Genomic DNA, 10,937 nt, shown 5'->3' on the forward strand with positions numbered 1-10,937 from the left:
TCCATCCACACCCCTTCCTCTCGCCTACGGGCACAGCCGTAGCAATGGCGCTTGGTCTGGGGCGAATCGCAGCCCTCCGGCCACCCCCATCACGAGAGCGACCGCAGCGCGTGCGCCTCCCCCGAGGTGAGTCGACCAAGTCGATGTGCCTGACAGAGCCGCTCGCCCTCAAGCGCCTTTGCCACGCCACCATGCTATCCAGGTGGCCACCCCTCAAAAGCGGGGGCATGTTGCTGTCACTGTTGGCCCCGTCAGGAGCCGAGTGACAGTACAATCAACATCGTCATCACCCATGCCGAGCATGACTTTAGAGGGGGCGCGGGCTCAGCTGCTACTCAGGTTCCCGCTAGCGGCTGAGCAGATGGAAGAGTAGTGTGCCACCATCTAGAGCCTGCTCGGTTTTGCCGAGGCTGGGGGCTCACAGCGAGCTGGCCTACCACGGCCTCCCCAAGTGATGACGACGGCTCGTGTTGCTGGTCGTACGGAAGGGGCCACCCCCACAGTACAGTCCCTGCCACGGTAGCCAATGCGAGCACGGCAGAATCAAGAACATGACGATGTCTTGATGGCCTCTTCTGACCCTCGAGCGCGTTCAGATCGACGGCAAGCTCCAGAGGACAGGAGGAGGGAAGACGCGCACATTGTCATTGAGCAACGCTGCGACGACCGCTGCCGGACCAATGGTTGCGATGGTCCTGACATCGACGAGCCCGCGCTCGATATTAGCGGGTGCCTACCTTTCAAGGTTGGGTGCCCTGCCTTTACTCGTGAACTGCGTCAAGTCCATTGCCCGTCCGTCCGCATGTTCAAGCCAGAGATACCCGAGAAGTATGATGGGAGGCTAAACCCGGCAGAGTTTCTGAGCATCTACACCATCATTGTTCAAGCCGCCTGGGGAAGAGATGAGAAGGTATTCGCCAACTACTTCCCTTTGGCTCTCAAGTCCAATGTGAGGTCCTGGCTGATGCACCTGCCGGAGAACTCCATTTCATCATGGGCTAGCATGTGCCATAAGTTCATTGGCGCCTTCACTGGGGGCCATCAAGAACCAGGCAGGCCCAACAATTTGTAGCTTCTCCAGCAGAAAGAAGGAGAAACTCTCTAGAAGTATTTGTAGAGATTCAGTAGAGTCCACAGGAACATCCCGAACATCCATCCGGCAGCCGTGATAGCCACCTTCCAATCCAATGTGTGCAACCGCAAGATTCGTTCCAAGATGAATGTACAGTTTCCCAAGACTGTGAAGGAGCTTTACACCTTGGTGGATAAGTGTGCTTGGATGGATGAGGGAAGGAAGTTACCTGGGGAGGAGGACTGCATCAATGTCGATTTAGAGGATGATTATGAATCCACCAGTCAGAGGAAGAGCAAGAAGTGCAATAAGAAGCGCAAGGATAAGGCAGTGATGACCGTTAAAGGATCGGGTACACCTAGTACCGGTAAGACAGCCAAGACCGAATCCCCCGGCAAGGAAGCTGCCATGTGCGCTGACTGTCGGGAAGTTGCGGCTGCCGAGAAGGCTGGGAAAGGCGATGGGCCATATTGCAAGATTCATCGGACCAAGGGTCACGACCTTCAAGAGTGTTATCAGGTTGAGCAACTTGTCAAGAGGTAAGGAGCTGAGTACTCAAACGGTGGGCGCGTGAGGTCAATGCCGTAGAACCAACACCAGAGGCCCGGAAACCACTCAAATGGTCACGCACGCCCATCATCTTTGATGAAGAGGATCATCCTGACCGTACCACTGCGGTAGAGTGTTTGTCGTTGTTGGTCTCTCCAACAATTCACAACCTCAATGTCACTAAGATGTTGGTGGACGGCGGGGCCGGGTTGAATCTGATTTTCCCAAAGGTTATCAGCAGATTTCAGATAGCGGAAGAGGAGTTAGAGGTCACTAGCACATTTTAAGGAGTTAATCCCGGTAGGAGCCATCCTAAGGGAAAGATCACGTTGCATGTGACATTTGGAGGGGAGTTGAACTATTGGACCGAAAAGAATGTGTTTGATGTGGTCGACCTGCCCTTGTCGTACAATGGGATCCTTGGACGACCAGCCTTGGCTAAATTCATGGTGGCATCCCACTATGCCTACAACACATTGAAGATGCCTGGGCCAGTTGGAATCATTTCCATCCCATAAGATGAGAAGGATGTGATCATTTGCGTGGACAAGATGTACCGGGACGCGGTTGCGGCAGAGGCAGCGGCAGCGGCAGTCCCCGCCAAGGAGAGCAGAGAAAAGAAGAGAGATAGCAAGGACACTAGCAAGGAATCCAGGAAGCATACCTCTTCAGAGTGCGTTGCGCCTGTTGATGACTTGCCAGAGAATTCCAACAGCAAAAGGACCAAGGTTACTGCTTTGCAAGTGAAGAAGGTCTCGGCAGGGCTGGCTAGCGTTGATGGTACTTTCACCATCAGCGCCACCCTCAATGACAAATAGGAAAGCGCACTCATTGCCTTCCTGTGGGCGAATAACGATGTGTTTGCCTGGCAACCATCTGATATCCCCGGTGATCCCAGGGAGGTAATCGAGTACCACCTTGTTGACTGCCCACATGCCCGACCCGTCAAGCAGAAAGTCCAGAAGTACGCCTTGGAGAGGCAGCAGTTTATTATAGAATAGATCAAGAAGCTTGAAGCAACTGGTTTGGTCAGAGGAGTGCTACGTCCCACATGGTTAGCAAATCCAATGGTGGTACGGAAGGCTAAAGGGAAATGGAGGCTTTGCATAGACTTCACAGATCTCGACAAGGCTTGCCCGAAGGACCCATTTCCCTTGTCGCGCATCGATCAGATCGTGGATTCCACTTCAGGCTGCGATTTGCTTTCTTTCCTGGATGCATATTCTGGATATCACCAGATCTTCACGTCCAAGGAATACAAAGAGAAGACCTCGTTCATCACCCCATGTGGTATGTACTATTTTATCCGCATGCCATTCGGATTAAAGAGTGGCGGGTCTACTTTTGCAAGGGCAGTCCAGATTGGTTTCGAGCCACAGCTGCACAAAAACATTGAAGCTTATATGGATGACAACGTGGTCAAGACCAAGGACAGAGCAACTCTTATCTAGGATTTGGAGGAGACGTTTGCGAATCTGCGCAAGATCATCTTGAATCTCAACCCGGAGAAGTGTGTGTTTGGTGTTCCCTCCGGCGGCTACTTGGGTTCTTTGTGTCCCGTCGGGGGATCGAAGCCAACCCCGACAAGATTAAAGCCATCGAGCAGATCCATGCACCAAGAACAGTCAAGGATGTGAGGCGTCTGACAGGGTGTGTTGCCACGCTAAGCAGATTCATTTCCAAGTCTGTCAAGCGTGCTCTGTCGTTCTTCAAAATCCTAAAGAAGGCAGGGCCCATGAAGTGGACTCCAGAAGCAGATGCAGCCTTGCAAGAGTTGAAGGCCTACTTGTCCTCTATGTCCACATTGGTTGCTGCCAAAGCACAAGAGTGGTTGCTGCTATACTTAGCGGTAACCAACCAAGTGGTTAGTGCGGCCCTGGTGGCACATCGGGAAGTGGATGAAGCAGAGAGTGAGCAAGGATCGGTAGAGTCAGATAAGGATAAGGGCAGAAATGAGCATGGCGGCGAGAGCAACCCCAAGGACAAGGCAAGGAAGAAAGTGGTGCAGCGCCTAGTGTACTTCGTCAGTTCCTTGTTACAGGGGGATCGATCGAGGTACTCTGGCCTGCAAAAGTTGATCTTTGGTCTCATCATGGCCTTAAGGAAACTGCGCCACTACTTCCAAGCCCATGAGATCACAGTTGTCACTCGTTTCTTGTTGTGAAGGATACTCCGAAACCCAGAGGCTATCGGTAGAATAGTGGAGTGGGCTTTGGAGTTGTCCAGTTTTGGCCTGAAATTTGAGAGCACATCAACAATCCAGAGCAAGGCATTGGTAGAGTTTATTGTAGAATGGACGCCAACCCCTGATGGGGAAGTGATAGAAACAGTAATCCCCGGCAAGGAGGCGCCCCAAGAATGGATTATGTATTTTGATGGTGCCTTTTCCATACAAGGTGCAGGGGCTAGCGTGCTTCTCGTCGCACCCTCAGGGGAGCACTTGAAGTACGTCATCCAGATGCATTTTTTCCGAGAAGAGGCAACCAACAATGCAGCAGAGCATGAAGGGCTCCTTGCCCGGCTCAGGATTGCTGCAGAATTGGGAATTTAGAAGTTGATAATTTGAGGAGATTCACAGCTTGTGATGAGACAAGTCAACAAGGATTACCAAAGTTCATTGATGGAGGCATACGTTGAGGAAGTGAGGATATTGGACGAGCACTTTGATGGGTTGCAAGCAGAGCACGTACCCCGTGCAAAAAACATCATAGATGGTCATCCGTCAAAGTGTGATGCGCAAAAGCTTCCTATGGAACCAGGAACTTTTGTTCTCCATCCTACCCAACCCTCCATATCCCCAGCAACAATGGCCCATAAAAGGAGAAACATGGACTCCGGTAAGCCTCTCCCGGTAGAGCCTTCCACTACTGGCAGGGGCCCTACCGGAAACTCACAACTTGCCGGCCCGCACCCTCCCGCCGGGACCACGGTCCCCGCAGATGAGGAGTGTGCCCCCGCAGTTGAGGAGGTGCCGCTAGTCCTTGTTGCCGAGCCCCAGGCTCCAACCTGGGCAAGGCACATAGTCCACTTTCTCCAAACCGGAGAACTCCCCAATGACCAAGATGAGGCTGAAAGAGTAGCCCGAAGGGCCAGTATGTATCAGTTTGTCGATGACACTCTGTACAGAAGGAGGCCCAACGGTGTGAAATTGAACTGCATCTACCGGGAAGAAGGAAAGGAACTGCTGACTGAGATACACAAAGGCATGTGTGGCTCCCACATTGGATCAAGGGCATTAGTTGGGAAAGCATTCCAACAAGGATTCTATTGGCCCATAGCCCTCCAAGATGTGGTTGAGCTAGTCATCAAATGTGAAGCCTACCAGTTCCATTCCAAGAACATCCACCTGCCTGCCCAAGCTCTTCAGACAATCCCTTTATCATGGCCATTTTTGGTCTGGGGGCTCGATATCCTCGGCCCTTTCCCCCGAGCAATCGGTGGCTTTGAATTCTTGTTCGTTTCCATCGACAAGTTTACAAAGTGGCCGCAAGTGACTCCCGTGATAAAGGTAACTGCTCAGTCAGTTATCAAGTTCTTGAGCAAGGATCATTACCGACAACAGCACCCAGTTCATGAGCCACGCCTTCATGCAATATGTTCGTACCCTCGGAAGCAAAGTCTCATTTGATACGCTGCAGAAGCATGCCAGGCGGTGGATCGATGAGATGCCAGTAGTCCTTTGGTCCCTCGGAACGACACCAAATCAAGCTACCGGGCAAACTCCTTTCTCCATGGTCTATGGGGCAAAAGCAGTTATCCCCCCGGAACTCATTTATGGGACTCCTTGAGTTCTTGCCTACGATGAAGTAGCGCAATATCAGCATTGGCTTGACGATGTTGTGCTACTCGAGAAGAACCGTCTCCGGGCTGCTACACATGCTGCACCCTATCAGCAAGCCCTGCATCGCTATCATAGCCGCAGGGTCCATGCCCAGTGTTTTGAAGAAGGTGACCTTGTCCTTAGGCGCATTTAGTTGGCCAAGGGTACAACCAAGTTGATGCTAAAGTGGGAAGGCCCTTACCGGGTAGTATGAGTCACCAGACCTGGCGCAGTCTATCTGGAGACCGGAGATGGCATTCAATTGCAAAACTCATGGAATATTGAGCATCTCCGCAAGTTCTACCCATAAGGCGCAATTGCTGGGCCCTGCCCGGCAGCCACCCTTTTGTACAGGCCTTGCCTTAGTTGCATGTAACCCCTTGTACAAAGCCAGGGCGATGACCCTGTGCAACAGAGAAATAAACGAAGCGCTGGGGGGCCGACCAAGTTGCATGCATGCATGAGCATTCTAAGAGGATTGCATAAGCATTTCATGAGCATTTGCATTTGCATATAGATAGGACTGCATCCTGCATCATTCTCATCTGCATGAAGCTGCAGGTTCCTACCGTGAACTTGGCTTCAACAATGAGTTGAGGAGATGGACCAGCAATGCGATCCCCGGCAAGCCAAACAGATAAGTTCTACCTCTTTTCCATAAGTGCTCTGTAAGATAAAACTTGTGCATGAGAAAACCTCACCACTCTTCGAAGCTTAGGTGCTCCCACTCTTGGCTCGAACGTTGCTTCGGCCTAGGTCGTTGTAGTGGCCTTTGCTGAAAAAGGGATGGCGGGGGGCTGGTCCCTTTACTTTTTACCCGGTAGACTCTAATCCCTGGCAACAAAATAAAAAGGGTACCGACAAGATAGCCTGTCGGGGAAGACTCATTTATTTGAATTAAAGAAGTTACCCGCCTCTACATGGACATACACATGCACGAAGGCTCATCTTTTTCATTAATATGAAGATCATACAAGTACAATCCTTACAAAACACAAACATGGACTCGAGAGATTACATTATTTGACTTAAAATTTGGTAAATGCCTACAAATTTAGGGTTAAAAAGAGATAAGTGCCCCGTTATCCCCTTTCTTGTCCCTCTCCTCCCAGGCATGACACGTGAAGGCAAAGAGGGCAAAAGGAGCGCCTGGGCAGAAGCCCATCCTGACTCCATCAGGCTCCAGGAGAGGTAGCCCAGCGAGGAAGGGAGAAACGAAGGCGACGGTGGAGAGCATGGCAGAGGCGGCCCAACAATCACCACCACCAAGGCCAGCAGGGCGCGACAAGGCCAACGGAGCTGCAGCCCGAGAAGAAGCATGTCGGGGTCCAGCTGGGAGGCTACTGGAGGAAGCCGGGAGGAACCACCCCCACCTCTGCATCCAACTCCTCGGCAAATTGCCTTGCCGAGGAGGAGATGCAGATGCAGATGATGGTGCTGCCACCTGATGATGATGGTGCGGGGGACACTCAGCCGTAGTCAAAGTCATCGCCCTCCCACCCGCTGTCATCGTCATCGTCCCCACTGTCCTCCTCGTCGCTTTCGCTCGAGGAGGAGTTTTTGTTGTCGGTCGAGCTCCCCGCGCAGCACCCTAAGCGAATTCCCGAGCGCTCGAAGATTCTGACGGAGAGCAGGCCGCTCTCCATTAATTTAAACTAAAGAACATGCGCCTCCGACAAGCTATGGGCTCGGGCAAAGGTCTTCCAGCCACGGCGGAGATACATGACATGAGGAGCGGGGAAGTTGACATCAACCCACATGCCACCATTCCTGTAGCCCCTCATATGCAGCCTCAGAGCGCGTGGCAGCTCAAGCTCCATTTCCCGTGCGAATGGAGTACGGAGACGGAGGTGGATGCACGAAGTTTTGTACAGCCTAACAACGAACTCTCGAGGCTAATCTCCGACGTGGCCTTCCATCGGGGGAGGAGCCGCCGGTGGGGGCACGGCCAAAGCATCACCCCATCCTCCTCTTCCTCGAGCATCATGGCGGCCATGACCTTGCCCCCTCCCTCAGCCTCTCACAGCGGGTTTTGGAGCCACGGGGTCCAGAGGAGGGGGAATGCGCTATCGAGCAGAAGCCCTTGTCGATGTCGCTGGAATGCCACCGCGCCCTCGTCCTCTCACCATGGCGAATGAAGAAAGACTACGGAGGAAGAAGAAGAAGCAGGTGCGTATGAAGATGCCCCGCTCCTACCCCCTTTTATAGAAGGATGAGGCGGGGGCTGGCCTCTCACTCAGGGGACAGCCGCCCCGCTCCTCTAATACGGCCTCCCTGCCAACCAGTGGCGCAGGGATTCAGGACCGACCCGCTGCTCCAACCAGTGATGCCTGATTTCCTACCATGGCACTCACACCCGTGCTCTCTGCATCCACCACCTACCCCTCCTGGTGCATGGAGTACATGTGGCGGATGCGCCCAAAGCGTGGAAGCAAGTGGGATGGCAGTTTTCATCCCGTGATCGTGGGACGCGGGCGTCCGGCGGGCCATGATCTGAGTTCTTTTGTATTGTTGCGCATGACGCGCGGGAAAACCGGAAATTGGCCCAAGCTCAAGATTAATGAAGAAGCAAAGAAAACCTCAAAAGACCAGCCTCTTCAGCACCCCTGCCTGTGCACTTATTAGGGCCTACCCTGACAACGCCCGGCAGCGCAATTAGGGCAGGCCTGGGGGCTTCCGTCGGTGCAACAGACCCTGGGTATGTTTCCCTGGCTGTGCACAGGCACGGGAACAAAGATTATGGCACTAGGCCATGCCAGAGTACAGGAGACCAAGATCTCTGAGGGGCCACCATGTAGAACAAGAGTACCAAGATCAAGCCAGAGAAGCAAGATACCACCAGGAGAAAAGCCTCCCTTGCCGGGCAGATGAGCTTGGCGAGGGTGGCGCCACCCCCGGAAGAGAACATCCAAGACATCCCGGCAGGGCCTGCCGGGACTCACGAAGGCAAGAAACACCTCACCAACCACTCTGCCATGACCCATGTCGTCAATCAGTGCGGTGTCAAGCCGCAAAGTGATTAAATGGCTGACATTCGCTACATGGCAGCCTCTTTCTACAGGAATACCTACGGACAACACCCGTCCTGCGACGTGTCAAGCAAGCAGGCGTGAAGCTGGAAAATAGCCCGGCAAGGCTTGTCGGGCGAGCTATGATGCAACGTTGAGCAGTGCATTTACTGCGCTCTGTCAGCCTGTAGAGTTAGGTATGATAGCACTGTTTGCTATCTTATCAGTGCATGATGACTTATTTGCCATTATGGTGACCCCTTAATCTATAAAAGGAGGCTCGTGGCAACCGTAGAAAGGGTTAGAATGTTGGACACCCACAGACTCATAAGCGGGTAGCCACTACCGCCCCTGCCGGGCAAGTGTACTACTCTCCACCACCATTCTTTCACCATCAATCCACCAAAGCAGGAGTAGGGTTTTACGCCTCGTGGCGGCCCGAACCTAGGTAAAATTCCTCGTGTGATCTCTGTCGTGCTGCCCCACGCTCCTCTGCTCTTTGTGCAATGTGACATCCCCCTGCCAAACCAGCAAGGGACCCTTGGTCCCATAGGTGGTCGTGGTTTCCTGTGACACTCTCCGATACTCGGAGTGACAAATCCTAATCTCGATCTATGCCAACTCAACAAACACCTTCGGAGATACCTGTAGAGCATCTTTATGATCACCCAGTTACATTGTGACGTTTGATAGCACACAAGGCTTTCCTCCGGTATCCAGGAGTTGCATAATATCATAGTCTAAGGAATATGTATTTGACATGAAGCAAGCAATAGCAATAAAACTGAACGATCATTATGCTAAGCTAACGGATGGGTCTTGTCCATCACATCATTCTCCCAATGATGTGATCCCATTATATAATGACAACTCATGTCCATGGTTAGGAAACTTTAACCATCTTTGAGCAACGAGCTAGTCTATTAGAGGCTTACTAGGGACATGGTATTTGTTTATGTATTCACACATGTATTTAAGTTTCTGGTCAATACAATTCTAGCATGAATAATAAACCTTTATCATGAATAAGGAAATATAAAATAAAAACTTTATTATTGCCACTAGGGCATATTTCCTTCAGTCTCCCACTTGCACTAGAGTCAATAATCTAGTTCACATCGTCATGTGATTAACACCCAGAGTTCACATCGCCATGTGATCAATACCAAAAGATTTTACTAGAGTCAATAATCTAGTTCACATCGCTATGTGATTAACACCCAAAGAGTACTAAGGTGTGATCATGTTTTGCTTGTGAGAGAGGTTTAATCAACGGGTCTGCCACATTCAGATCCATATGTATTTTGCAATTTTTTATGTCTACAATGCTCTGCATGGAGCTACTCTAGCTAATTGCTCCCACTTTCAATACGTATCAAGATTGAGACTCGGAGTCATCTGGATTGGTGTAAAAGCTTGCATCGACGTAACTCTTTACGATGAACTCTTTATCACCTCCATAACCGAGAAATATTTCCTTAGTCCTCTAACAATAGTTTTGACCGATGTCTAGTGATCTACTCCTGGATCACTATTATACCCCCTTGCCAAACTCATTGGCAAGGCACCCAACGGGTCTGGTACACGGCATGGCATACTTTATAGAACCTATGGCTGAGGCATAGGGAATGACTTTCATTCTCTCTCTATCTTCTGAAGTGGTCGAGCTTTGAGTCTTACTCAACTTCACACCTTGCAACACAGACAAGAACCTTTTCTTTGACTGACCTATTTTTGAACATTTTCCAAACTTTGTCAAGGTATGTGCTTTGTGAAAGTCCTATTAAGCGTTTCAATTTATCCTTATAGATCTTGATGCTCAATTTATAAGTAGCTTCACCGAGGTCCTTCATTGAAAAACTCTTTTTCAAGTATCCTTTTATGCTATCCAAAAATTCTATATCATTTCCAATCAACAATATGTCATCCACATATAACATCAGAAATGCTACAGAGTTCCCACTCACTTTCTTGTAAATACAGGCTTCACCATAAGTCTGTAAAAAACCATATGCTTTGATCACCTCATCAAAGTGTATATGTGACGCCCGGGTAATTAAGCTACAGTGAACCTCTGCTAATGATGCCACGTCACCTCGTTTACTGATGGTAAACTCGTGTTAGTTCAAAACGATTCAAATTCAAATTTAAAATATAGGCAAACAACAAAAGTTTTCAAATAATAAAACTAAAATGTTCTGGTGGTGCCAAATAATGCGTAGGTAATTATGGTGGAGAAACCACACTTGTATAAAATATGTAAATACTCAAAATGAATATAATAGTAGCAAAACAATTAGTTAAATGATTATAAAATAATAAACAATTACAAATGGTTTTATATTAGGTGCCAAGTTAATTGCGGTAGTGGCATAAGTATTAAAAATATTTTAGGTGCAACTTGGGTTTTTCATAAACACCGAAATTTAATAAAACAGAAAAGAAGAAAAGAAATAAAATAGAAAAACAAACTAACAAAAAAAAAGAA

Source organism: Triticum dicoccoides, chromosome 7B (genome assembly GCF_002162155.2).
Source record: "Triticum dicoccoides isolate Atlit2015 ecotype Zavitan chromosome 7B, WEW_v2.0, whole genome shotgun sequence".
Taxonomy (NCBI): Eukaryota; Viridiplantae; Streptophyta; class Magnoliopsida; order Poales; family Poaceae; genus Triticum; species Triticum dicoccoides.